General features: G+C 39.5%; 1 long non-coding RNA gene across 2 annotated transcripts; it reads right to left on the minus strand.

Annotated features, from left to right (window-relative positions):
- Positions 1 to 1,069: 1,069 nt before the first annotated feature.
- Positions 1,070 to 16,323, minus strand: LOC108498053. 2 transcript variants are annotated; one of them, XR_001875050.1, is made up of 4 exons: positions 15,823 to 16,323; positions 9,804 to 10,288; positions 5,500 to 5,564; positions 1,070 to 1,295 (listed from the first exon to the last, which is right to left on the minus strand). It is a non-coding gene; the product is annotated as an uncharacterized LOC108498053 (long non-coding RNA). The 2 variants fall into 2 exon arrangements; XR_001875049.1 differs by having other exon boundaries at positions 9,804 to 16,323.
- Positions 16,324 to 27,774: the final 11,451 nt, after the last annotated feature.

Consider the following 27,774-nt stretch of genomic DNA (forward strand, 5'->3'; position numbering starts at 1 on the left):
CAGCTACCCTGGTAGTGACAGCACAGACGGGAAGCAGAGCTGCTCCAAGAGGGTTGACGAAAGAAAAAGATGATGGTTGTGATCCTTGATACAGTTTTAGTCCCATATGTTACAGAAAAGCACAGATTTATCTATATTTTATATGAAAATATTGCATGCCTCTTGGGCTATCTGATTTGTAACTTTTTTCACGGGTATGATTTAAATCAGAAAGGATGAAGGGGGAAACCTACCCAAAGTGAAACGGTGGCATAAATAAAAGCTTTAGAGGAAACAATGGACTAGCTGACTATAGGGAATAATTGTAGCTCCATCAAAGTTACAGTGGTTTACTATTCCCAGCAGTGAGTCTGGTATCAAAGGGAATCCTAAACCTGAAGCCCTTGGAAAGAAGTGGGTTATCAGCAGATACAAACTCATTCATGTAGAGAATAAAGAGAACATTTTGCGAGTGGGACAGCCTGGTTTTTCTCAATTCTCTTCCTGGAGAATAACAGCATTCTCTTCCTGGAGCACTGAGTGGTTAAGCTTGGCCTTTCACCATGTTAACGCATTTTCCTCAGGGCCCTGTGCCTTCAAGATATGAATATATATTTTGTTGTTTGTTTGTTTGTTTTAAAAAGCATTATATAAGTTACATCTGTTCAGACAGGAAACTGATGGAAAAGTTTTCAAGTTCCATAAGTGAGGTAGAGCTGTGGTGTTAACACTGGAGTGAACCATGTTCACCCATGGGCACTGAGTGAGTATTCACAGCACCTTCAGTAAAACTGTGGTGTTTGAATGCTTTACAGAATAAAGGCCACCAATGATAAACTTCAAACACTTCATGGGCCCCCTTGATGCCGTATAGGCCTTTGCTGTGCATGGAAAACAATTACTTGGAGCTACCCTGCTAGTAACAGCACAGACTGGAGGCAGAGCTGCTGCCATAGAGCTGATAAGAGGAAAAGATTGCTGTGGTGACTGATATAATTCTAGTTGCATTATGTTACAGAGAATGAAGAAAGTAGGTTTAATAAGCGTGGAAACGCAGAGGAGCAATGACAACTTTACTTGATGTGTTCCAACTTGGCTGGGTCAGTCTTCCACCAAACAGAGGATCATTATGTGCAGGGCAAGGTATTTGGGGGCTCAGATTTTCATGAGGGTATTCCTTCTCTGGCCTTTTTGAACCAAAAGCCTTCCTCCCCTGGGGTTAGGGGTGTGCCTCAGTGCAGAGACTTGTCTTCCATAGCGTGGTCCAGCACTCAGAGTTGCCATCATATCATGCAGCAGGAAGACACATCTGTCTCCTACAAAACATGTACACAAATGGATGGAGAAATCAGTGGCACATTTTTTTTACAAGCACGAGGCCATTCACCCATTTGAGCTGTTGCAGGATTGAGATCTTGTTTAGAAACAAGATATTCAGTAAAAATAGTAAGTTAAATTTTATTTTTTAAAATCCTATACAGATTGTAAATATTTTGGAAATTAGAAAGGTACAAAAATGCTCAAGTTCTGCATATTCAGAGGCTTCAGCTTTAGTAAAATGTTTTATGAGGGTACCTTATAATTCATTTCAGTTGCCCCAGAAGTAAGAAGACAGTGGTGTTTCAGAGGCTGATTGCAGAGGTCATAACCTTCTGCATACAATATATTGAACAATTCCATCATTCCTGCCTTCAAAGTGAATTTAGACTGACATAGCAGAATAGAAAAAAAATGCTTAATAAACTAAGGGTTTTATTGCACACACACAGTCTCATAGGTATGCATTCAGCAAAGAGTAGACATGACTTTATAATAGGTGCACTAAAAAAAGCCATATGTTTGTATTAGTATCCCCTTTCAGTACAAAGCCCTTTCCAGTTATTTTACTCTCTATCCTCATCAGCTTTACATTTGTTTGACTATAGTATTACCTTAGTAGAGAAACTTTGTCATGCAAAGTGATAAAGATGAAATTTTAGAGAATGAATCTTTTATGGGCAGTGCACTGAGCCAAGTGAGGGAGTCAGGAGACAGTGCCCTGGCAAGCACTGGCCTGTGCGTGTCCTCTGGCGAGGAGAGAAACTTTCCGTTTTGCTGCCCCTCCAGCCTCCTCAAGAGCAACCAAGGCAAGTGCTTTCAGGGGCCAGCTCATCAGCCCAGATGCTGAATCAGCCCAAGAATATTTAACTGCAGCAGAAAAACGGATCACACCAGAGGGTTTTCTCCTTGAAGAGAACTTCACCCCGTTCTGATTAGAGATGGAAATTTCTGAGGTATTCTTTAAGAGGTCTCAGCAGTTTTAGTGTGGTCCAAAATGGAAGTCGTGGTCATGCATTTTTCAACTCAGGCATAAACATCAGTTAACCCTTTCATATGATAAGATTTGTAAGGAAAATCTATCAGACTTTCATCCCTTTGAAAAGAACCATAGCAAAACTATTTGATAAAAATTCCCAGTCTTTAGTACCCTCCCATTCAAAGTACCCCCTATGAGAAAGAAAAGCTTTGGTACCCCTAATTTCCAGATGAGCAGCTGAACTCTCAGAGGCTTAGACCAAATCCTCCAGGTTATCAGAGTGCCTCAAAACATTTGAGAGCCTAGGCCCACCTGAGCCTCTAAAAGCCAAGATGAAGGATGGGAAGCAAAGCCTTAAATCCAAGGCCTTCATGACTTAAATGTTAATCATAAACACAGCACCATCCTTGCCCTATAGAGAAGTTCCTCACTGTAAATAATTCTTCATAACCAACAAAAAGCTAATTGCTTTTGCTTTGCAGTCTCGCTGTTTTGTTATTATGTTGTACAGCCACTGCAACCTTACTTTTCAGCCATATGTTGTCAGTCATATTTTTGCCTCTTATAGCATTACTGTCAGGCTCTAAGCCGTTTATGAGTCCCTGAAATGTGAAATCATGGTCTTACTTAGTTTTCAGCTAACACTACTCCTTAGATACAAGAATATCACATTTACCATACAGAGAGATTTATTTAAAAGCCAATTGTGAATTACACTGAGGAATCTTCAGTAAACCATGACAATAAATAATGAGAGGATGTTTGCCTGTAGGACTTCCCTAATGAGTTTTGGTCTTAGGAAGGCATTCTGTTTGGAGGTCAGATACTTTTGTTTCTTGAGATTTTCATGTTTCTCCCAATCTAGCTGGGCTTTCTGTGAGGTTTCATTAATAATTGACCGTGGTGTCACTAATGATTATATAATGTGGAAAGGCATGACCATGGACATGCCTAGGGAAAAATAATTTTATGTACAATTCTAATGTCTAGTGTTTATTTATTTGTAAACAAAAAATGTTAAGATAGAACAGTATTTTGGAAGTAGACATAGACAAGTGTGCTTAGAAAGAGACTATGGACAGTTGTGAAGCAGAAAACAGTATTTTGGTCCATGTTCCTTACAGAAGGGTTCTTTCTCTGAGTTGCACCTCGTTGTATTGTTAGTCTTAGGTTCTGTTCTCAAATGAATTTTCCTAAATAAACTCTCTCACTTTTGTAACTGTGGCATTTGCATTAGTTCACCCTCCAAAACCCATGTTCCTTTGAGAGTGCCAGCCCCAGTCTGCTCCTTCAGTGGCACACAGGATCTAGATAATACAGGATTGTTGCAGCTATGTGAGTGAATATTGGTGCTCCCAGTATTCCATCAGTTCAAACCTTCATCACTCTGTAAGGTACACAGAAACAATTTTCCAGCATGGTATTTTGGACACTCTATCATAAGGAGATCTGTGCAACAGGAGTAGAAGTATTTACAAATATACAGGTATATGCAATGCATGTGTGGGAAGAAAATCAGTAGGGAATGTTGTACAGCTTATTATGTTTGAGGGCGATGGATGCAGTTCTGCTGATGGTCATTGAAACCCCTGGTGTCCTGTATTACATCTGTTCATATTTCCTGGTAGGTTTACCTAATGCTTGTTACAAATAAGAGAGCGAAGCACTTCTTTACTTGAACAGTGAGAGGCACGAGTGTAATTACCTAGAGACTCAGGGTCCTGAGCTGGTTCATTGGGCCTGGAGAGTTACTTACTGGATGTTTCTTGGATTCTTCAGAATAAATGGATATCCAGGTAGTGGGATAGGAAAATCACCAGACCTAAGGATTCCCCTAGGGACTAATCCCCATCCATCTTAAAAGGTAGCAAGAATGTACATAAGGCAGGCCACAGTTATCAGGAATAAATGTGTATGGCAAATAGGTCTGGTTGGATCTTTCAAGCTGAAATAACCTGCACTGTGGTTCTGAATAACTATCCAGGAGGAAGTCTTCCTCCCTAGTTGAGATATTTCATCTCTGCTCATTAATAACCCACTGTCATACTGGGAAGAACTCTCCTTAAAGCAGAGTAAAGGGGAAAAATACTGTTGTTAGATTCCTAAATTAATAAAGCCCTCACCTGATGTAAAGCAGCCCAACCATTTACTTAGTGCATACTGCAGCATGTCCTCAGTGGAGATGCACAATGGGAAAATCTGTGTTTGCCTCAGCTGCACATCTGATAGCCCTTAGGCAGAAGACAGGTTTGAAAAGCATCTAACCAGGAGCTGCACACAGTGCCTGGTTCTTCAGGTAGTGCAAGGTTCAGCAGCCAAGTTAAAAAAGAATGCACAGCTCCTTTCCTCCTTGCCTCCGGCAACATCTGCTCATGTGACAAAGGGAAAGCTCAGTAGTTCTGCACTTCAAATACTAGTTTGATGTCTGACTTATTATCAAAGTGCTCAGTAACTCTGTGCTTTGCACTTACCCAACTGTTTTAATCTCTCACAGTGCAAGCAACTTGATAATGTAATAATCAAACAAAAGATTGATGGAGGATGTAGCAAGCTCAACATATCCCTCCAATTCTTCTACTGAGGAGTGATGGATACTTCAAGAAGTGAAGAATTCCCCTAGTGGCTTCATTGTTTTCCAGGCATCTTTCTAGATGAACTTTTCCAATGGTAAAAAATCATTACAAAATAGAAATGCAATCTCTCCAAGGGCTAACTAGGAAACCCAGTCTAATATATGGTGCCATAATGCAATAATGAATCCCATAGGCAAACTAGGAATTTTTGTGAGGAGAAGAAATAGGGGAAATGTTACGTTAGGAGACTTAAGCCAGTGTTATTTTTAACCACCTTATAATTTGGGATGTTACAAACCAAGGTCTGTCCAAAAGCTAGAGCCTAAACTGCAAAATGAAAAATCCTTGAACTCTTGAAATGTGAGCTCTCATCTATATTGTACTTTTCAAAATGAAATGGCAGTGCTGAAAACACTGGTATATCTCTGATCTTCAAATCTTGAACTGGACTCAAATTTTACCTCTCAATCATAGCTGCAGCATGTTCTGCTTCTGTTCCTTCCAAGGTTATTGCAGGGTGCATAATTTCCCAGTTACATGGTGAAAGAGGCTGGGGGTATTTTATGGCTACATCAGAAGAAAGTCCCTTCCCAGTCAAACTGAAGCTACATCAGGCCCTCTGATGAGCAACAAAATAATGCTTAAACTTACTTTGCCAGAGGAAAGTAGAGGGAATTCAGGCTGGTATCATCCCCTCTGAGATGGCTTATCAGGAACTTTTATATGCAAAAATATAAAAAATTCCAGACCATCAGAAAAAAAAAAAAAAATTAAAGCTTGCTACTGGAGGAGAAAATGAGTGAGAAAAAATAAATCTTAGTCTAAAAAGCATATTTCATTTCCAGCATGACAGAGAGGAAATAGTTATCTAAATTATAGTTTTAGAGTGAGAGTTCAGCCAACAGAAGGTGTTGAAAATGAGAGACACTTGAAAGAAATATTATTTGCTTTCATCTTTCTTAGGAAAAAAAAACAATTGCAATCAATTATGTTGTAATTATAATATTGGCTTAAAACTATTTGTAAGATTACTTTGCATTTAATAACAGAGTTCACACTAATAGAAGATAAAAGCTCAGTTTGCCTACTTTGGAAAATAAAACTTAAGAATTGCCTTATTCAAATTGGAGTGAATCCAGTAGTCATATGTGTAACAACCCATAGGGATAGTTCAGGGCAATGGAATTATCTTCTGCTTTTCTTTTTGTCTTTGTAATCAAATTGATATGGACAAATCCATTTTCAATTTACTATTAATTGACTCCTTGTAAATACTAAAATTTTTGGCAGTCTGGGATCAGAGCATTTCTACTGTCCTCACAAAAGAGATTATAACAGGATTCAGTGCCCTGCAATAAATCTAAAGCCAAGCCAACACAACCGTACTTGGCAATTGTACCAAACTACTTCCCAGCAAAACAGTAAACTGAGAAAATCCCACTGCTACTAAAATTGTACTAGATGAAGATGAGGGCTCAAGTCCTTGAATGGAACATGCATAGTGTGAAAGAGTTTCTCTTTTCAGAAGATTTGATAAAAATGACATTGTGTTTTACCTAAAAAAATTAAATGTGGTTTTAATCCAAGAATTATAAATTACACAAATTTAAGGGTCACTGAAAAAAAAAAAAGGAACTGGAGAATATAGAAATCAGAAATTACTGTAACTTTGTTACTAGACCACAACCACTCGCAAAAACCCTTTTGGGAGAATGTCTGGGTTGCTTGAACCACCCCAAAATAGGTGATGAGACAAGGAAGAACTAAAGGTGTTTGTTAGTGAGCCATTGTGTTACCTGCAAGCTCACAAGAGTCAGCCCACCTTCCTTCAGCATCCTTTGAGGCAGTAAAGTAGTAATGTGCCCCCAGTGTACCCACTGACCCACCAGCTGACTGAATGGGCCTTAAAGCTCTCTTTTAAATCTTGTTCAAGTTGCTATTATTTCCTTCCTTTTTGTGCAATAAATGCTACACTGCTAGGAACCTGATGTGTCCCCGCCTGGTATTGCAGCAGTCGTTATTAGGAAAGAACATATTTTTCGATAGATAGATAACATTATATATTATTGTTTATACATTTATTACAATTGTATTATTTGTTTTTATAAGCTATATATTTATATGCATATTTTATACATTTGTCTTTTATATTACTTACATTATTTATCTAATGGTTTTTTCCTTATATTATATAACTTGCTTTATATAGTGGGTAAATATTATATATGTATCAAGTTATATTATGTATCAAGTTATGTGTTTACTTCTTTATATTTTTATTCAGTTTGTATACATATAAAATGACAACATGAAGGCTTAGGTCCTTTCCACCTATTTGGATGGGTGGGAAGAAGAGGATAGGTGTTGGGAATTCTTTTTTTTTTTTTTTAATTGAGTCAGTAATAGCTGATGCTGCTGTGTCCCAGGCTAAGGCTGTCAGGGAACTGGAGCAAAAGGTTTGACTCTGCAAGCAATGCAGCAGCAGCAGCCACCTCTGAGCAGCAAGCTTGTGCTGCTCTCACAGGTGGGTGGGTGATGCTGGGGGTGTTTGGGTGGTTAAGCACAGCTTGGCCTTGCCCTGGTGCTGCAGGTGGGAGCACAGTAACCCCAGGTGAATGACCTGCGACAGCAGCCAGCCAGCCCCTGCCCAGGGATGCCAGCTCTGCCCCAAGGGATGGCTCTGCCCCTGCTCTCTGCAGGGGGACCAGCCCTGCCCCAGCAGGGCAGCCCACACCCGGCACTTCACTTGCCCAGCGCAGGGCACGGCTGATAAGGAGGAGGCTTTTGATGTTGCAAAATTCTCCATCTGTTCCCAGGATTTCTAATTACATGCAGCTCGCTGTGCACCTCCAATGAGCCATAATTGGTAGGCGTTTGCCTCATTAATCATTCGGGTGCTGAGCTGCTCCGTGCACAACCGCAGCAGTTATGGCCAAGTGCACGCAGCCGTGCCGGGGTTTGTGTCCTGGACCATTGCAATTTTTGGAATTGTGGTGGATTCCGAGGACATTTGCAACTACTGTAGCTCAGGGGCCTTTTAATATCCTGAAATGCCACAAGATGGCACTGACTGATTCCGAGGACCCTCTGCCCGACTGTCCTGCTGCCTGGGCAGTGGCTTTGCCATGGCCACAGGTGCACTTTGGGCTTCTCAGGGCATTTTTTACGAACTAGCTGGTGGCCAACAGCACTCAGCTTTTCATGGTTTGTTTTGATCTGGTTTGTTTTAAGCTGTGGCTATGAAATGCTATGATTCTGTGATGCTATGTTTGTTTGTTAAAGGCCTGAGCCAAACCATACAAACAGAATATGAAGCCCAGGCTGCACAAGTCCGCCAACAGCTGATATTTGTTATTTGTTGTTAAATTGGGTGAGTTCTTATCAAAAGGTAGAAACTAGCAGTTATGGGACACTAACAAGAGTAAGTTCCTCTCCTCAGGTGAAGCATTTACTGAAGCAGTACTCGTAACTCTGCAACTTTGTGATGTGCTGCTGTGGTTGCTTCTTTCTGGAGTCTCTTCCTGCTATCATACTGATGAGTCCAACACAGCTGCTCATTTTGCAATGTTTCTTAAGCCCCTACTGTACTTTAGCATTCAACACTCATCTCTAGACTCGCCAGCTATCCCCAGCTGGTTCATAAAGTCCCTTGCTGCGTTGCTATAATAGTAAGGTATCGTTCACTACTTTTGCCCAAACCGTGCCTTTCAGGCTGGCTGTAGCATCCTGAATGCTGCTGCAGTGGCTCATCTGACTGATGAGCAGCAATAACTGCTTTTGAGTCCCTTTGTTGTTACACTGGTTCTGAGTTTCACCCATGTATAATGAATAGCCTAACAAACATAATGTATTATTTCATTCCTTTATTAAGTCATTTATTACACTGCAAGTTCTTTAACTGCATCAGAAAAGTTTCTGGATAAAAATAATTTAATGTCATGGTGTAACATTGGGCTGCTTTTCAGTAAACCCATACATTGCAGAACCTGCCCAACACTAAAACAATAATTTTTTTATTCAAGAAACTTCTAGTCAAAATTCTTATTTTGCCTGGAAATTGAGTTAGTTTTGGTTACCGAAAGGGAAAAAATTCTCTTTTAAATACCCTTCTCATCTATGAGAACATACACAATGGCCAACACTGAAATACTAAAAAAACTGTCTTTCTTTAAAAAACACAACAAATCCCACATTTTTTCTGGGTTTGAATCCAACTCTTAGTCAAAAGAAAATATAGAAATAAAAAACACCGACAGTACAAACAGAGAACAGATGTTTACATTTAAACATATGCCATTCAGCAGTTAAAAAAATGATTCAGACACCAACATATCAAAGGCATATTACTGGCATATGGTGTCTGACATGCTTCTGCAAATGAATACATACACTGGCTTTGATGACAACCATGCAAATTGTATCTTTCCACATGAACAGTTTATCAGGGAACAGTCAGATTTGTGCCTGTACATGAACATGTATTTTGGATTTCTTCTGGATGACACACCACGTTGTAACCATACAGTATGTCAAATCTGGAGAATGTGTGTCAAATCATCCTCCCTCTTGTTTCCTTTGAGACCCAGGGTAAGACTTTAAAGCATGTGAGACCCAGCAAGCAGGTCTGCTTGGCAACAAGGGCCATCTGGCAGCTGTGCTGCACAGGACTGCATTACAGCTCCAGGAAACACTCCTCCTTCTGGGACAGCGACCTTGTCTCCAAAAGAAGGGCCAGGGCAGAGAACCCTCTAAAACAGCTGGACAACACAGTGGCAAGTTTCAGCCAGCCACATCAGGTTGGTTTTTTGCCCTCTGCACTGTAGTTTTGCCCTGATTCCTTCAGTCCCTCAGCACCACTGAGAGTACAAAACCCAAGCAGAGTCTCCCATCAGTTGTCACAACACAGTCCTCATTTGGTGCATTTGCTAAAACCATTCCACACCAGATTAACTCACCGCGCAACGGGACCCAGGAACAGCAGAGCACAACCACTGAGCTGCTGAGCTGCTCTCCCAGAGGCAGGCGAGCACAGTGAATTGGACACAATGCACTACTCCCAATGCTCTTCTCAAATCTGACAGCTTGATCTCCTTGGCATATGGTTGGCGGTTCCAGCACATGGGAGGTGACCATTTCACCATAGGAGAAATAAGTGTTAAAGCTTATTAATATTATGGGGAATAGTCAGGCTAATATGAGGTTACACGTCAAGGTATTGTCTAGACTTCAGCATGTCTCAGGGGAAAGAGCATCATCTCGGGCGCTGGAAGAGCTATGCTGGCCAAGATTTGAGGTACCAACTCACAGATTCTGGAGGGCCTCCAGGATCAGATATAGGGTTAAGAAAACTTTTAAGATTTCAGCTTTAGAGCACAATACCTCAATTTTGCCTGTGTTCCTTTCTAGAAAGTCGTGAGGACATAATTGTTCAGCTCAGAGCCTGTGAAAGCGAGAATAAAATAAGCAAAGGTCATACTGAAGTTTACACAAATAGCAGCTGAGGAAGGTCAGGCTGTTGAGAGAGAGACTTTACTGTGCTCGTATACGTAAATAAACAAGGAAAAAAAAACCAAAAAGCCCACTTACTTAAAAAAAGCTAAGTTAACCCTGTAGTCCTCGCTCCCCCAAAACAGGTCCAGCTCCAACGCTGATTTTGAATTCAGGGACACTACCTGATTTGTGGGTCCTAAATACATATCTTTCTCTATTAAATAACTAACATATTTCTACATCAGAATATCCTTGAGCCTAGCAGTTGATTCATCATTTTAAACAATCACAATTCAACCAGGGAGAGTTTCCCACGAATGCCCTAAATCAGGAGAAATGCCAGTGTTATTCCTTCTCTGGCTACATTTGGAGCCTAACGGGGTGCACACGCTGGTCCCACTGATGCCTGGGTAAGGCTTTCAGCTCATAGCTGGCTCACATCCTGTCACTTCAGAGCACAGAGAGCAAGCTGTCCTCCCTCTCTGGGGACAAGAGTACATCTGTTCCTCAAGCCAAGGTGCTGAAGACAGGCAGCAGCTAACCAGTGTTCAGCATAAAACTGCCAAGCAACTCAGGCTAGCCTCAAGTTGCAGGTTTGATTGCAAGAGCTCTGCCCTGACGTTTTCTGTACTTCTGGTCCCAAGCTTAATGCCCTTAAATAAAAATACTGTTAGTGTTCATAGAATTTCCAGTTTATTCTATCAGCCTCTCCCGTGTGTTCTCTCTGGTATAGAAAAGGGGGGAAAAAATAGCCATATATTGTCTTCTAGTCACTAGTTGGTCCTCCTTTAAGGACCTTGTAAGACATTTTTTGTGTATTGTTTCCCTGCATATGTGGGCAGCTTTACTACTTCATCCCCCTCAGGACCACTTAACAACATCAGCAAAGCAATTAAGTGTAGTTTTCAGGAAAATGCCAGAGGCATTACACTGTCTGGATGGGAGTCTCAACCCAATTATTTTCAGCTAGTTGTGAACTGTGGAAAGTGGACTTTACTTCATTATAACTTCAGTTCCCACTGATTAAAAGTCTAGTGTGTTACAGACGGTAAGGAAAAATGAAACAATTAAACTTTCCATCAATAAAATTGCTGCATATTCTTCAACATAGGGGTTTACTTCTCTCCAGAGAAGTGATTAAAATGAACTGATTGAACTATAATTTGATTGACTGAAGAGCTGCAATCTATTGCACTAAAGCTTAAATTCCATCTTATTGCTCTATTTAACTCTGAATATAAAAAATTACTGGCGGTCTTGCAAACCCCTTATGCAGTCATCCAGCTGAAATTTCTTGCTGCTCACAGGCTGCAGCAGGTTCTGTTCTTTCACTGCTGCGTCTGCATGATTCACAATGGATCGACGTTGAAAAAGACACAATGATACCTAAGAAATTACATTAATACAGCCATAGAAAAAATCAGAAAAGGCCTGTTATATTATTAGGTATCTTCCACCTATTACATAATCATCTGGGACTTCTAAACACAACCACAGATAAAGTTAACCCAAGACTGGAGAGAATAACTGACAGGTTATATACAGTTGTTACAGCAAAAATTAGCATATTCTCCTGACGAAAAATGCAGCTGTTTTGCACCTTCCTACTGCAGAGCTGTGTTCAGGAAGGTGTGAGGCTGCCAGATGCCCAGGTTTGTAGATGTGCATGCCTACGTACGACTCTTTCCTTCTAGGAGAGACCAGAGGTGCACGTTGGGTCTGGCCTTGAGTTTAAGTTGTGCTGGCTGTGAATCAGGATGCCTGGGTTCCAGTGCAAAGACTGTTTCTTTGGACTAAGGACAAGTTTTTATAGTTTGCTTAGACTAGAAGGGCTTCATCTGCACAGATGAAGAAGCGTGTTGTCAGGGACTCCTATTGCACAGTGAGGTCTGACAAACACCACTTAAGAAACAATGAGCTCCTGGCTTCTGTCAGTTGGCTGCTATGATGTTTTGATACAGGAAACACAAAGAATATCGATGCCCCTCTGAAAATTTAATCAAAATGCCATTTCCTATCATGAAGTTGCCCCTCTGTTGTATGACACCTGTCTTCTCTATTCCCACCTTTTTATTTGAAACAAAGCACAGTATTTGGCTGTACCATAGTAGCATTGACTAAGAATATAATATAGTATTAAGTCACAGCAATAACACCTTATATTGGTAATTAAATGCATCAGGCTGGGTAGGATGTGTGGTTAAAGATGGACAACATCTGGGTTAAATACTTAATGCACTTCCTCTAACAGGCAGCTCAAACTCCAAATGAATTCAATACATTTTCCCACTAACATCACCAAGAATCAGGGCATGTACTCCTTGATAATATTTACTACTGAGCTCAGTTTGCTGTGGAGCTTTGCACTTCTGGCTGTGACTGATCTATGAGGTAGCTTCGCAGCTGATCAGGCCATGTACATGATTTGTGCCAGCTTCAGCCCTTGCACACTGCCCATCTCAGTTTTACAGGGATGTCAGACCACAGGCAAGGTCTACTAATCCACTAAATTCTTTGGCCTTGTTGTTTATGCATAGGGCATACCACAACTCTTCCTGTTTGTTAGCCAAAAGCCACCAGAACCGTAGGGGAGTCACTGAGGCAGTATCGATCTGAAAAAATGCTGCCTCCACCTAATTTAGAAGGAACACCTTTGACAAATTATATTTGGCACTTAATGATTGTCTTGCATTATTGGCCTTTTCTTTTGTTTCCTCTTTTGATTCCTAATTACTATCCATGTTATCCTCTACTCCTCCTCACCATAGGTAACTTTGAATAAAGCTGTGCAGCAACAGTACAGAAGCCTTTTAAAGGGAGACAATAAGGCAAATACAGAACCAAAAATTTGTAGGTGTCTCTGGAGGCTGTAGAATGTTTGCTATGTTCCCTGAGCCCAGCTTTACACACACCAGTGTAGTTTAAATGCCTACTTAATGCTTTTTAGTCTTTCATTTCTTACAAAGACAGATAAATTCTCTCAATTATCGCACCTTTGCATAAAAGCTGCAGAAGAAGGTGCTGTGTAATTAATATCTTGCTTTCTTGCAGGATGAGAAAATGGCAAAAAAAGGAGCCCCGAGTGTGAAACTAGCCTTGAGACTTCTCTAATTCCTAAATGGGAATGGCTGTTTGTCTTGCTGACACGAGTCGTAAGAAATCTGAGGAGAGGGCAAACAACATCAAGAGCAGGGCAGGACCTTCTTCCAAGCCCAGCCTGTGTTGGCACATGAAGGAGGAGGCACAGACATCTCTGGTGACCCAAGGAATTGCTTAATGTGGTTCCCTAGAGAAGTGTCAGCCAGTGCATGGACAAGAACTGGCCAACAGTTCCAACAGACCCTGCTGGCCTGGCACACCAGGGGAAAAGTGAAGAATGATTCAAGCTGGATCTGTTTTCCATACCCGTTGGCCTCCTGGCAGATGCACAGGAATAACCATTTGTAACTACCAGAAAGAATATAATTTTGCTACAGATGCTGTAAATCACACATGTGACTTCTCTGTCTTTATTCTATTATGGAGAGGCAATAGAATTTTCTGCGTTTTAACAACAAGTTGATTTCAAAATCTCCAATTACAAAAATACAGAAAAATGTATTCATCAGCAGATTTATGTTTGGAAAAGAACAGCATTTTAATTACATAGATACCGTAACTCCCCCCTTTTATGGAGATGTGATTACTGCAATTTCTTCATTAGGTAATAGCTTCGCTATTTAAGAAAACATTATTTAAAAGGCATGGTGTTATCTATTTATTCCACACTGTTAAAACCCCAGCAAAATGTAGGCAAACACTTGAATACTTTCCTCCTAGCAACCAAGGTCTCTCACATCAGAAAAGCAGCATATTTGTCTTTTTTCTGTACCTTATATTAACCCAAATTTCTAGTTTGTGACCCTTTGGCCATTCGATATCATCAAGTTCCTGGAATATAATTTTAGGCAAAAGCCTAAACCAGTGACTAAATCATCTCTTTGTTCAGTTTCTAAAACAATTTAATTTTTTTTTTCCAAAACACCACACAAGTAACAAGAGGGCCCTCAGCTTTAATGTTACAGGAAAACCATCTACCAAACTATCCAAAATTACTTTGTACCAAATTCCACATTGGATACATCCAAATCCCTATGTGAATGCCTCCGTCAGCACTACCTGAATGTAACAGGGACAGATTTTCAGACTTTTGCATGTCCACTTGTAGAAATATCACAAAATTAATTTTTGGCACTAAACTTCTTTACATTTACTAACCTGCTGCGTGACTTAACTCTTCAAATTACAGCAGCATTTCACAAAGTGCTGAGTTTCTGCAATTCCCACTACAGTGAGTATAAAACACAGATACTGAGTACTCCCCTGGGATTTAGCTCTGTCTTTCAAGGCTGTGATAACGGTGCTGTTTTTGCTGAAGAAATTAAGGTTTCAGATCTCTTAAGGTTTTTGTGGAATCTGGGATCCAAAAAACCCCAAACAAACCAGAAAATACACTACCAGAATCCTCTCATTCTTTCCATCCTTCTTTCCTTACATAAAGGTAGGTCCTCCTTTCTTTCTTTTCTTATCTAAGGGAGATCTATGGTCTCCTTGCTAACTCTTCAAGAAAAACAGAGGAGCAACAGGGAAATCTGTCTTCCATGGAAAAGATGAAAGATACAGCTAAGTGAGAGGATGTGTCCTTCCCGACACGGTGTGGTCAAAGAGACAGCTCCCCCTGACTTTTCCCAGAAGAGTTCACAGAAAAGTGTCCAGAAAAGTCCCTGTTCTCCCCAGTAGCTCTGTGAACAGCAGGATATGCTGCAGCACTCTGGGCTGCTGCTGCCGTGTCATTTCAGTGCCTCTGAGGTCAGCTGAGCGCGTTAAATTAACAGTGTTCCCAGGCAAAGCAAAACGTCTGGGAACAGGATGGCGCAGCATAATAATGGGAAACGAGCGGTAGATCCACACCTACATGCTAAAGGATGGGAAGGAGTGGGGGACACTGATGTGAATCTGACTTATGTGACTTAGTGCCAAATGTATGTTATCACACAGATCTCCCAGCAGATTATGTGTCTCTTCACCCCCACTTAACATTTTCATAGCTTATTTCAGTATTTTTGCCTTTGTTTCACCCATAATAATTTATTTATGAGTTTAGGATTATTAACAATTTGAGGCTTCATTATAAACCATCCTCAGGGAATCTCACCTGCCTCATCCCATTACAGTATTATTCCCTAATATGTAATTTATATTTAATAAGACATCAATTGAACATCAATAAAATAATAATGAATTAATAAAATATAGCTTCCTAGAAATACTAGTAGCTTAAGTATGTATGCAAAAGGCAGTGCACAGTCTGTGGGTCAGCTATCAAATCTCTCTGAGACTATTTCTCAGAACCATTTAGTATTTAGAATATGATAATAAGCCATAAAAATATTTAATTGCTATGGTCTTCAAATAGTTCTTGTGATAATTTTGACCCATACCAACCTGTGAACCTGAGCTGGGAAGTAACCAAGAGTTCCACATATGAAAGCCATCTTCAAACACTGTATTGCCTAAGGGGCTCCGTGTTTCCACAAACTGAAATGGCAAAAGAATTTTAGTTTGGGTAAATATTTTACTTTAACATGACCTCTTAAACTGAAATGTATTTTTCTACACAGAAAATCAAAATAAGTCTTTTTTTCTTTTCAAACTGACTTAAATATCTGCCTATGGACACTAACATAGCATAGTTCGACATTACTGGTCTGGTGTTCTGTTTTAACAAAATACCAACCCAAAGGACAAGCTTTGGCAAATGCTTCTATGCAGACAGAAATGGCATTATTTCACCCTGAGGAATTTCAGTAAAGGCTGTGCTCCTATCCCACCCTATCGCTCCACAGCAATGATTATCACTAATTAGTGATAAATTCCTCATGAGGGGAAGAAGAGGGGCAGGCACTGATCTCTTCTCTGTGGGGACCAGTGACAGGACCCAAGGGAATGGCCTGAAGTTGTGTCAGGGGAGGTTTAGGTTGAATGTTAGAAAAAGGTTTTTCACCCTCAGGGTGGCTGGGCACTGGAACAGGCTCCCCAGGGAAGTAGTCACAGCACCAAGGCTGACAGAGCTCAAGGAGTGTTTGGATGATACTCTCAGGCACAGATGTGACTCTTTGGGATGGTCCTGTGCAGGGCCAGGAGTTGGAGTCAGTGATCCTCGTGGGTCCCTTCCAACTCAGCATATTCTGTGATTCTGTGAATATTCACTGACTCTCTTTTCCTTTTCATCCATAACACATTTGTCTTTTTTTTAACTGCTCAGGTCCACTCTTTGGCTATCTGCATTACACAAAAGAGGATTATAAGGCCAACTGTCCTCGGGCATGCAACATATGTTCAAAATTACAATCCCATTTGAAACCTCAATGCCACTTGGGATGTTTACCAGTCCACTGAGAAGTGCTATTCAAATATAGAGAGGTTCCAGTTTAACATTTAAAATTTGTTAAGCTCTAAAAGGGCCATCAGACACTGTGGTCTGATCTCCTACAAGAGATTTTTACTCTGTTACTTCTATACCAGTCCCCACAACACCTATTTGATGAAAATACGTCTTCCTGAAATACTTCCAAATTTATTCTGTAAATGGAAAATCCATCGTCTCAGCGCTTTACACGAGCATCTATTACTCCACACTTAAAAGCATGACTTCTTCTCAACTGAACTTGTCAGGCTGTCACTCCCACCCACTGACTTGTAGTTCCCTCTACACAGTGCTTTGGCAGCCCATATTTTGGTCCCAGGAGGGTGCTGGTACACCACAACCTCCATGTGCTGGACTCATCAAAGGCACGAGCAATTCTAGCACTCAGAAAGACACAAGCAATTGCGTCCTTATGGTCACATCCTTGGCAAGTCTTTTTACCATGCAGGATTCATCAAAGCTCAGAATGGAGGATATGTCCTATGTTCTTCCTGAGCAGACCCAAATACATTTCATTTTGGGACACTCTCATAGGGAAATGATGACTAGTTTAACACAGAGAGCACCTTCCCACACCTCTGAGGGGTGGTTCTAATTTTTGGGCAAGCCGCTTACCAGAGTTTCCATTTCCTGCCATGCAACCACAGTCAAATTTTGAAAGAAAAATGCCACTCACCTCTCTTTTTAAAAAACTTCCACTATGGACCAGTTTCACTGCTCTCATTTAAACTACTCACTGACTTGAAGAGATCAAGTTGAAGAGATTCTTTTCATGAGTAAGAAACAATAAAGTCTTCTGTTTCTGGGTGTTCTTTGCAATGGATCCTGTAAAAATCAAGATAAATAATGTACACCAATTCACCTTTAGTGAGCACACAAACAGTCACCCAGAGTGACAGCTATCAGTTTGTCTCCAGTGAGAGCTGTATAACCTCTTCTGTAAACATGATGCTGAATAACGATCAGTCTCTTATTCCTTGTGTCTCTCTAGTGTGACAGACCCTTAATTATGGCTATTACATTAGTAATTGCTTCAGAGAAATCTACATGGCTAAAGCTGTGTTCTCCTCTGGACATCAAAGACAGTATCAAAACCCAGCTTAGGAAACTCCTCAGAAACATCTGCTGATGTTCAGCCCAACTAAGGAATGCTCTACTCTGTACAGAAAGCACATACCTTCAGCTCACTGTCTCCTACTCCTGGATGATAAGGCAGCCTGCAAAAATTGATACATCATTGCAAAGGGAAAGATTTACACCTGAAAGCACTGATAGAAAAGAAAACTCCACCTCTCATTAAGCTCTGAAAAACTACTAGAGATTTTGGTTATCTCACCCAGACCTCTAGATCCTGCAGAGTTCACCCATCTTTAATAAGTCCCTGACTGATGTATTTGCAACACAACAATGCAAAAGCAGTATTACAAATTATGGCTGTGTAACAGAAAATTGAACTAGAAACCACCCACTAAGGCACTGTAACACCAGCATCTGTCACTGCACCATAAGCAGAGCTGTAACATTTTAATTCTTTATGTGTAGCACTTATAAGCACCCTTCAGATATAAACATGCTTCTACAGTAAACTGTAGAAGGATCTCAATGCAAGTACCCCAGAGAGGGAACAACAGGGCAGAATCAAGATTCAGGTTTGCACCAAACAATAAATAATTCATAAACCCTTTACATGTAATTCTTACATAGCAGTTACTAGAAAATTAATGTAACTGCCTCTCAAGAGAATTGCTAGAAAACACTGTTATCTTCTGTAGGTATGTACATGTAAGCTAAAGCTCAATCTATATAAGAGGTGATGACACATCTTATGATGACTTATTTGGCTTCAACTTGTTTTGGAATATGTAGCGACCTATTGATAGACAACCTCTTACAACACTGTCTATGTGGAAAGTAATGCCTGGCAAATTATCCATTCTTAATAAAGCTCTGTGCTTCTAAGTATATTACTGTTGATGCTGCTCTTGATTTAGATTCAGCTAATTTTTGTCTAGGCTCAGCACTGTGCCTCATCCATGTTTCTCCAGCTCCCTCAGGATTTGGAAATACAAATTTCTACTTAATGAGCCTATTAAAAAATTAAGAAATGCATATGCAGCACTGCCCTTGTCTATCCATGAAAATAACACTGGTTCAGGATGCTAGAAAGGCATATATGTGTACTAAAAGCATAGATTCCAAGATGAACACTGTATTATCTACAAGCAAGTTATACTGTCCTAGAAGAACACTGTCAAGGTGTACTACCACACTCGAGTAAGCCTGTATGTGCCATGCAGGAAAAGAATATTCAGATGAACCACACCTGTAAAGGTAAGTTTCTTCAGAACTTCATAGCACTGTGGTGATGATACAAAAATCAGTAGATTTGAAACACCTATCTGCCTGTTCCATACCTGTACAATAATCATTATTTTAGATGATTCTAAAGGAGGACTGCATTTCCTGCAGAGTTCATGTCACACTCACTCATCAAGAGCTGCTGTAAGCAATTGTGATATACAAAGACATGTATAACCTTAGCAGCAGTAACATTTCTGTGTGAATGCTTCCCTTTCCAAATATCTTTTAACCAATACCACATCTGCTGCTCCATAAGCCACGATCCTCAGCTGTGGGAGCTTAGCAGCTTTCCACTCATTTAGTTATCTGTGGGGACTGCTAAAGACCAGGTCTCACGTAATTCTGAGTTCAAGAAAGTGTTCTGAAAAAGGACATTTAAACTATTTATGATCCTTGTAGCAGTTCAAATCCTGCATAGTATTTTTGATGAAGCTTTTTTACTCCAAAAATCCACAACCTAAATGAAGGTCTGATAAAACCCCTCTGATTTGCCACGAAAAATCGATCTTCTGCTGCCCAATTCCATTCTTAATGAAAGAGACAATTTAGAAACCTACAGGAACATGCTTTATTGATTCATTCACAAGTCACTAAAGCCTGTGCCTGTGTTCTCTTCAATAAGACTAACCACATAGTGCTTCTCATGCACTGAATTGCAGGAAAAGACAATGACCTCAGATCTGTTCTGCTGGAAGTCCAGTGAGACTAAACACGCCCAATAAATGTAAACACAGTGCACCACTAAGTTAATGATAAAGGTGTGTAGGAGACAAAGAGACTTATATTTCCTCTTTATTATCCCTTCATTTGAGCCTCTGCCTTCTTTGTAATCTATTTACCCAGGACAGTTGTGCCCAGATGCACACCTGTTTTTTCATGGAGGTGCTTGTTTTTCTCAATTTTGTGGATGGGTTAAACAAACCAGGAGGAGGCCAACCTACATGTGTGAGGTCACACAGTGAACTGTAATCTGAACTGCAGCAGATGCCTGAATTCATTCAGGTTCAAGACCTAATTTGGCATAAACCTGCAGTGTAGCTGCACTGCACTGTATCTTTTATAAATATGTCTTTCAATAATCTCCCACTCTTCTCATGAAAGCAATAAGAAGCAGTAAGAGTCAATACTGGGCAAGCTTTCCTATTTAATTCCACTAATGCATTTCAGCTGTGACCTGTGGTAATTTGGGCAATCTAGTACAGCTGAATGCCCCATAAGAATTTGGGATGATACACCGTCTACAAGCAAGATACAAGGAAGTACAAGAGAGCAGCTGGATACCAAGAATCATCTAGAAGTCAGAAAAAAAAATGAACTTAAAAAATAGAGATTAGAAAATACAGGAAAACACATTATCAAGAAAATATGTTTTAGACAGTCCTACAGGTACTTTCAAGTACCATCAATTCAACATTCATGTCCAATTCAAAACATTACATCTGCTTGTCCTGCTCAAGGAAATATGATACACTCAGATTTAGTATCAGCTTTTATGGTAACTACAGTTACTACAATTATTCCAGTAGAAATACCTCAAAGTATGGCATGATTTCAGGTTCACTCAGGTTTTGCCAGAAACCCAAAGTCTTCTTCCTTCTACCTTATGACAGAATAGATTTTAGGGAGTCCATTTTTCTTATATCACTCTAATATTCTTCTCCCTTTACATATGTTTTTGGTAAGTGTCCACAGACCCAGTCAATAACACTCTTCACTGCAAAACTTGTCTGTTCACTTCATGATTTAGTGGTTTTAGTACAATTCTATGTAGAGAATGGCTTCAGAAAGCAGCCTCTGCTCTCAGGTAGCTGTTACTTGGATAAATAAGGTAACAAGTAATTTAGTGGTGTATAGAGGAATTAAAATATTTTGTTATGCTCTTTAATATTTCCCCTAATTCTAAAATCGGACAAAACCCCAGCATAAAAATCACTTTTCCCTTAGAATTGTCTCTCAGCAGGGTAGTGTGCACAAGTTATCGCTTTGTGCCATACTGTATGTTCAAAGCCATCAGTACTCAATGTGCTAAGAAGTGACACTGAATCCCACAATCAGAAATAAAACCGAAAGTTTCAAAAAGATTTCAGAATTTAGATGCATATAAATAGCTGCTTTGAAGATGGAAAGCATTTTACAGATTTACATTTTGGTCTGGTTTGAACGGATAAACAGACAAAAATATGTTTTTAAAAGGAGCAATATGATTTCCAGTTTAACACTTTCCAGAATTAGATTGTAAGAAATACTAGGAGCGACAGAAAGAATAATTTATATTCACTGTACAGAAAGCTTGTTTTGCTTCTGCTTATTATTTGAGCTTCTGAAAAGCATCTCATTTTATAACCTTAACAACCATTAATGTAAGCCACAAACTTTCTGCAAATGTACATTTCCACTATCACCTTTCCCAGCTAAAAGGATTCAAAATAATCACGGTGCTATCATTGTTAAGTCAAGAGATTCAGAGGGTTTATCAAAGGTTTCCTCTTCTTTTGAAACACACAAGTAATGTTGCCAAAGATTTCATACACACTTAGAATTAAAAATGTTGGGAAAAGGGCCCTGAAAGGAAAATTAATTGGAAAGATCCATTCTCTAACACTGCTTCCTGTCACTTCACTCCTAATGACTGAAGTGTTTTTATAGTTTTCTGTGTTCTCCCTTAGTGCTGTATAATTTGATTTCCAAATCCCCTGAGAGCTCTGTGACAAACCTCCAGGGTGTTTCCAGGATGTAAAGGTCAGAGCTGAAGACAATGGGGATGGGGTGTGCAGAGGACAAGTCTCAGAATCTCTTGCTTCAAATCCGTCACTGACACAGAAACCAGGGTCAGTAAAGCACAAAGGGGAGTCTCTTATAGGAAAATCTTAAAGGAACCTCTTAAAGAAGTTAAGAGTAGCTGCCAGCAGAATCCAAGTGACATCCCTTAAATCAAAGGAAGAAGACAGCTTTCTCAGAGATCTTCTGCATGGAAATCAAACAGGCTTCCAAATTTCTTGAATAAAAATCACTTGGAAGCCCAAACTGTGGCTTGCACACGTGTCTCATGTATAATGCCTGGAATTTCAGGAAATCCTCCTGTGCTATATTCCTGGACTTCTTCCCAACCCATGCTCCAAAGAAGTCTTTTCCCAGTCAGCTCCTTCACTGCCCTCACAGCAGCCTCCAATTTCTGACAAGACATTGCTGTTTTGGGCTAAATATCATATGACCTTCCCTATGCTGGCTCCATTACTGTTAAATTAGTGCCAGCCAATCTCTATCTTAGGGTTACCTAACAACCTTATTTTCCTTTTTATTAGTTAATTAACATAATCACTTCCTAAGAACAACTGTAATGCTAGTTAGTGGAACAGGTGCTGTAACTAGTAAAAAGTCTATAAAGAGAAAAATCAATATCCCACCAGATGTATGTAAAGGATGTACCTTCCAACATCACAAATTCCCTTTTGGGGACCTGAAAATATTCTTTGCTGCTTTTGCATGATTTGCCTCAGTTTTAACTCATTTTTTATTCTTTGTTTAATCAAGTTCTTCTGTAGTATAAACATGAACATCATTATGCTAATTTCTGCACTAGACATGCAAATATATAAACATTTGTGTGCCAAATTATTAAGGTTCTGTCTATAATGTTATGCCCCTATTTACTATCTATATTTTATGTCTTATGGATTTCTAAACATTTAAATTTGTATCAGTGCTGTCACATATCTGCAAGCAGAGACAGTTTTATGAGCACTAAAAAAGCTGCAACACACAGCCACTAAATACTAATGACATAAATGGTATCCACTAATGGTCTCTATTTTTATTACAATGCAAAACTTCAATACATTGCAATTACCATTGCTCTAAGGCTGAACCATACACACTGTATAACGCCAACTTCCATCTCCATAGTATAAAATGACATTATTTGTTGTTCAGCCCTGTACTGCAAATGTTGACTGAATGCCCAAGTCAGCAGTTGTAGCTAAAATTCACTCTATTTACAGAGTCTCACTGTTAACTAATACCCTAAATTGTCAGATATGCCAATGCATTAGACATTTTTCAAAGCCTGCTGCACTAATAGCATGTAAGCATAGCACATGTCTTGTTGTACCTGTCAACAGCCCAGTAACTTTGCAAAGGTAAAGTGTGTCAAAAAAGGGAATTATCTTCTTATGCTTCTCTGTTAAAAAAATCTTTAGTGAGTGATTTTTCTAAAATATTGCAATACAAAAGTGTATTCAACGAAGCTTACTGTCTTGTAACTGGGTTTCTATTTTTCCTTTTTAATGTTAAATTTTAAATTCTTCATTCATAATTAGAACAGTGCCTCCTTTTACTTCAGCTATCAAAGAGACAAAAGCTTGCTCTTAGAACTTTGAGACAGTGGAAACCTCAATGTTGTTCATAAAACTGGATGAAAACAAGTGCATGGCAAAATCTCTGATACATGAATCAGGGGGTGGAGAGGTAATTTAATTTCATCTATGCATTTTGCTTGCCAGAAACTTTCACCAAAAAAAGGAGAGCTAAGTTCATCTCAGACTTTCTCACGCCAGTTCATCTCACATAAAACAAGTCCAGTTGGGTTCCCTTCCACTGACTTCAAGAATAACCTCCAGAAAGCCAAAACTTTTGTTTGAAACAAGAGATATTTTTTCTATTTCCGTGCAGCTGGGAAGTCATTTACACAAGGAAAACACTGGAGACAAAGTAGGTGTCAGACTTGGTAGCTTTTTACATGCATTTTGTGACACAAGGCAGACAACAGAAACGTGCACACAAAATATTTCTTTTCAAGGGCTGGCTAGTGAGAAGAGCAAAAACTAGGAGACAATAATGTAATTATTACAGAGTTACCAAATACTGCTGGTCCTTAAAATACACTCCAATTATCCCCCATAACTTTAAAGCACAGAAAACCATTCCACCAGAAAGCAGTACTTTCTTTAAATGTTCTTACTCAGTTTGCATAAAGCTAAACACACATGACTAACTACAGAAGAACAAATGATTTGAAGTACATAGAATAATAATACCTAAATCTTACAACTGAGGATACTGACAGAATATTACTTATTTTTGATTCTTCTTTTCCCTGCCAATAATCTTGAACAAGGCAAGTGCTCTCTAATGCAATCTGAACCCACTTCAGTCTTCTAATATTTTGACTAAATAGGTTTTAACATGGATCCCAGCTAACTACCTCTGTTCTACAACTGCAGCAATAAAATATTCCAACTGAAAATTAAATGGCAGTTTTAATTTCAGAATACAGGATTTCTCAAAAGAACAAATTCATTACTTTAAACATTTGTAGTAAATCCCAGCTTTTCTAAATAAGTAAAATATGCTAGCTCATTTTCTTAACTGGGATTTAAAAATAATAGCTCCTTTTTGCAATTCAAAATGGTAGGTGAGGGGTTAATTTTTAATCCTCTTGACACATCTTAAAACTTGAAACAAACCAGACTGACTGACTTCACAATTGCAAAAATTAAATATTTGAGTATATGAAAAGCATTTTTTTTTAATTAATTCCCTGCTTTTCTTGAGGAAACTGTTGGGTAACCACAACCCATTCTGAGGAGTATTTTGGACCTTTTGAGATGCCCTCTTTGACAACCTGTATTGTTCACTGTAATTCTTTCTCCTTGCTCAACAATCACATTGTAACAAAGGAGGCACTGAGCTCTTTTTAGTAAGACCTTGGACAAAATCTGAGGCCTATCAACTTGAAAGAAAATGTTGACTTTGTTTCAGTTTGTAAGAGTAATGCCTCCAACAAAAAAGTAGTAATAGGCCACAGGTCTGCTAATGTCAAGCCAACAAGTGCCCAACCCATTTTTTGTCATTTTGGTTTTTTTACTGTGGTTTCTTTGCTTGTTTGGGAGATATTTTTTTGTTTCTTTTATTCTCCCTGGCTGGGGGTTTACAAGTTTGCCTGTATATCTCTCTCTGCAACAAAGCCCAATGTCATTCCCCTAACAGACCACACTTAAGTGAGGTCCCTAATTAAGAAAGCAGCTGCCCTAGAAACCCTGTAGTATCAAGGAGAAAGAAAGAGACACCTGCAGATGCCAAGTCAGATGGTCTCTACACGAGAGTGCTCCCAAGCTCCTAATGTAGATGCCTTAAGATAGCACAGCTTCATAGTCTGAAACCAGCCCAGGATCTAAACTGTCCTCCCCTAAAAGTCCGTTTCTATTTCAGCCTAAAAAGTGTATGTTCAGTGAGGGCACTGAAATAGAACACAGGGAGGAGCACAGCTGCTGCCTGGAATCAGAGTTACAAAGGTCTCTCTGGCTATTCTGTACGTTCCCAGAGTATGTCCGGTGGGTTTCCAAACTTATACACTTGACAGCTGCCTCTAGGCACCTCTCCCACCCTGTTGCTCAAGTCTCATCTACAGGAAAAAGAACATAAGCTCTTGTGGAGCATATCTCTGCCTGGTTATGCTCCTTCACTGAAAAATATAAACAATCATGGAAAACAACTAGAGGCCCTCTGTACTCTTCTATGGGTGGTCAATCCAGCCCTAAACCAAAAGCCTCTTGCCCCTGTTACCTGCTTGGAATATCTGGCTATAGTTTTGGGGGGTTTTTTAACGTGTAAAGACACTATTTTAAAAAGCACTCCAGGAAGGTTGGCTGCCTGTACCTGTGTTCCTTCCAATGGGAATGGGGTGGAATATTTACACCTAAGGCAATGGGCTTTCTGAGGTGTTTCTTCTGATTACGACAGGACAATGAAACAGCTATAATATCTGAAAGCTTTAGACTTCTGTCTTGTAACCATGCAGATGAATAGCTTCAACCTTTGCAAGAAATTGCAGTATGAATGTCTGTTTTATTCCACAGTTGTGTCAGAGCAGACTATTAATAGAATACTGATAAATGCTACAATAGCTATTCTTTTTCCTCCCCTTTTGCTTTTATGCCATTGCCAATACCTATCCTTTCCCTGGTGCTGTCAGCTGATGCCTGTCTCATAACTCTTGGGGTAACAGCATTAGAAGAAAAAGAAATTAAGTTCAAATAAAGCTGCCAGGTGGAATTCAACATTATGAGATTATGGACTGAATTGTTTTCTGAAGCAGGCACCTATATGCAGAGTTATACCACTAATGACCTACAAAGAACTTACATATTAAAATTTAATTACTATAATATTATTTAAGAGAAGGGAAAAGGTACTAAAGCTAGATGTATTTCTTTTTCTCGTAGCTATGTGATTTTTAATGGCAAGTAATAACTACCTTCATCTTCTCTGTACATTTCCTAGGGACTGTGTTTGTGGCACCACACATTGCACCGTGCTCACATGAATCCAAAAGGGGTTACAAAGTCTTTGTAAAATATGCATGTGACTAATAGGACATTTACCCAGGCCTTTGCCAGTCTGTGTGCCATTCTTGGGCACACAGCTGCATTTGTACAACTCTCTTGTGTTCACTCTTGTGTAGTAAATCTAAAGAGATTGGGAGCTGCAACCATTGGTCCTGTGAGTAAAAATAAATCAGTGACATTATGAAGAAGAACAGACAACATAAAGACTACACAATAACTATGAAGAAACCTAAAAAGTTGGATTTCTTGCAAATACTTGTACGCCATACAAGTGAAAATAAATGATTACTTCATTACGACACCAACAGCCTCAAATTATCAGTGTAGAACTGTTTGGATGCCTTTGTTCAGTAAGTGAAATTGTTTAATATATAAAAGTTATCCATGCTATAATTTATGTCACAAATCCTAGAACCACAGTCAGATACTTCATTCCAATTGCAGCAACTGCCATTGCCATCAGAAGCAACCAGCTCCTTAACTGGCTCTTTCAAGAAAGCCAAATAATGAAGTGCCACAGAGAACAAATATATTTTTTGTTCCCTGAAGCAATGTCTTCAGTGAGTTAGAGGAAACAGCTTTGTTAGAGAAGCCTCTAAGGCTGCAACTGATGTTTTGTCTGCTTTGAAAATTTGTATTTTCTATAGTTCTCAGACTATTAAGGTCAGAGTAAAAATAACACATGTAAAAGAAACTAAGAGAAACAAAAATCTCATTTTCTCAAAAATATCTAAATAAACTTGGGAAGAATTAGAAACATCTAGATGTTTTTCCAATCTGAACACAATCCAATCCACAAATATTTTGTTCAAAAGGCTCTAACATGTCCACAGTTAGGAGTTACAGTTCTACTGAGTAATAAATATTTATCTTGTAAGACCATGGTGGCAAGTACTGTTGAAACATGCATGCACACATTTTAGGAATTGCTAACATTTGCTCATTACTGGAAAGCCATCTTGGTGAGGACAAACAATCTTATAAAAATGCTGTAATAAAACTAACAAGGAAACTATGGATACAGTATGTGTGAAGTGAGATAGTCAAGGAAATGAAGAAATTATGTGGTGTTTTCAGGAAAGCTGAGTTGGCTGTGGTTCTGATAGGTGGAACCCTGGACAACCACAGACATCACAGGGAATCCCGTGTGTTTGCCCACCAAAAGAAAACTGATTAGTGGGAATTTCCATGCACAAAGGACTAGACTGGACACTAAAACTGTATTAAAACATTGTTTTGGGACTGGAAAAAAACTAGCAATGTCAG

This window comes from Lepidothrix coronata, unplaced genomic scaffold, assembly GCF_001604755.1.
Source record: "Lepidothrix coronata isolate B3197 unplaced genomic scaffold, Lepidothrix_coronata-1.0 Scaffold54, whole genome shotgun sequence".
NCBI lineage: Eukaryota > Metazoa > Chordata > Aves > Passeriformes > Pipridae > Lepidothrix > Lepidothrix coronata.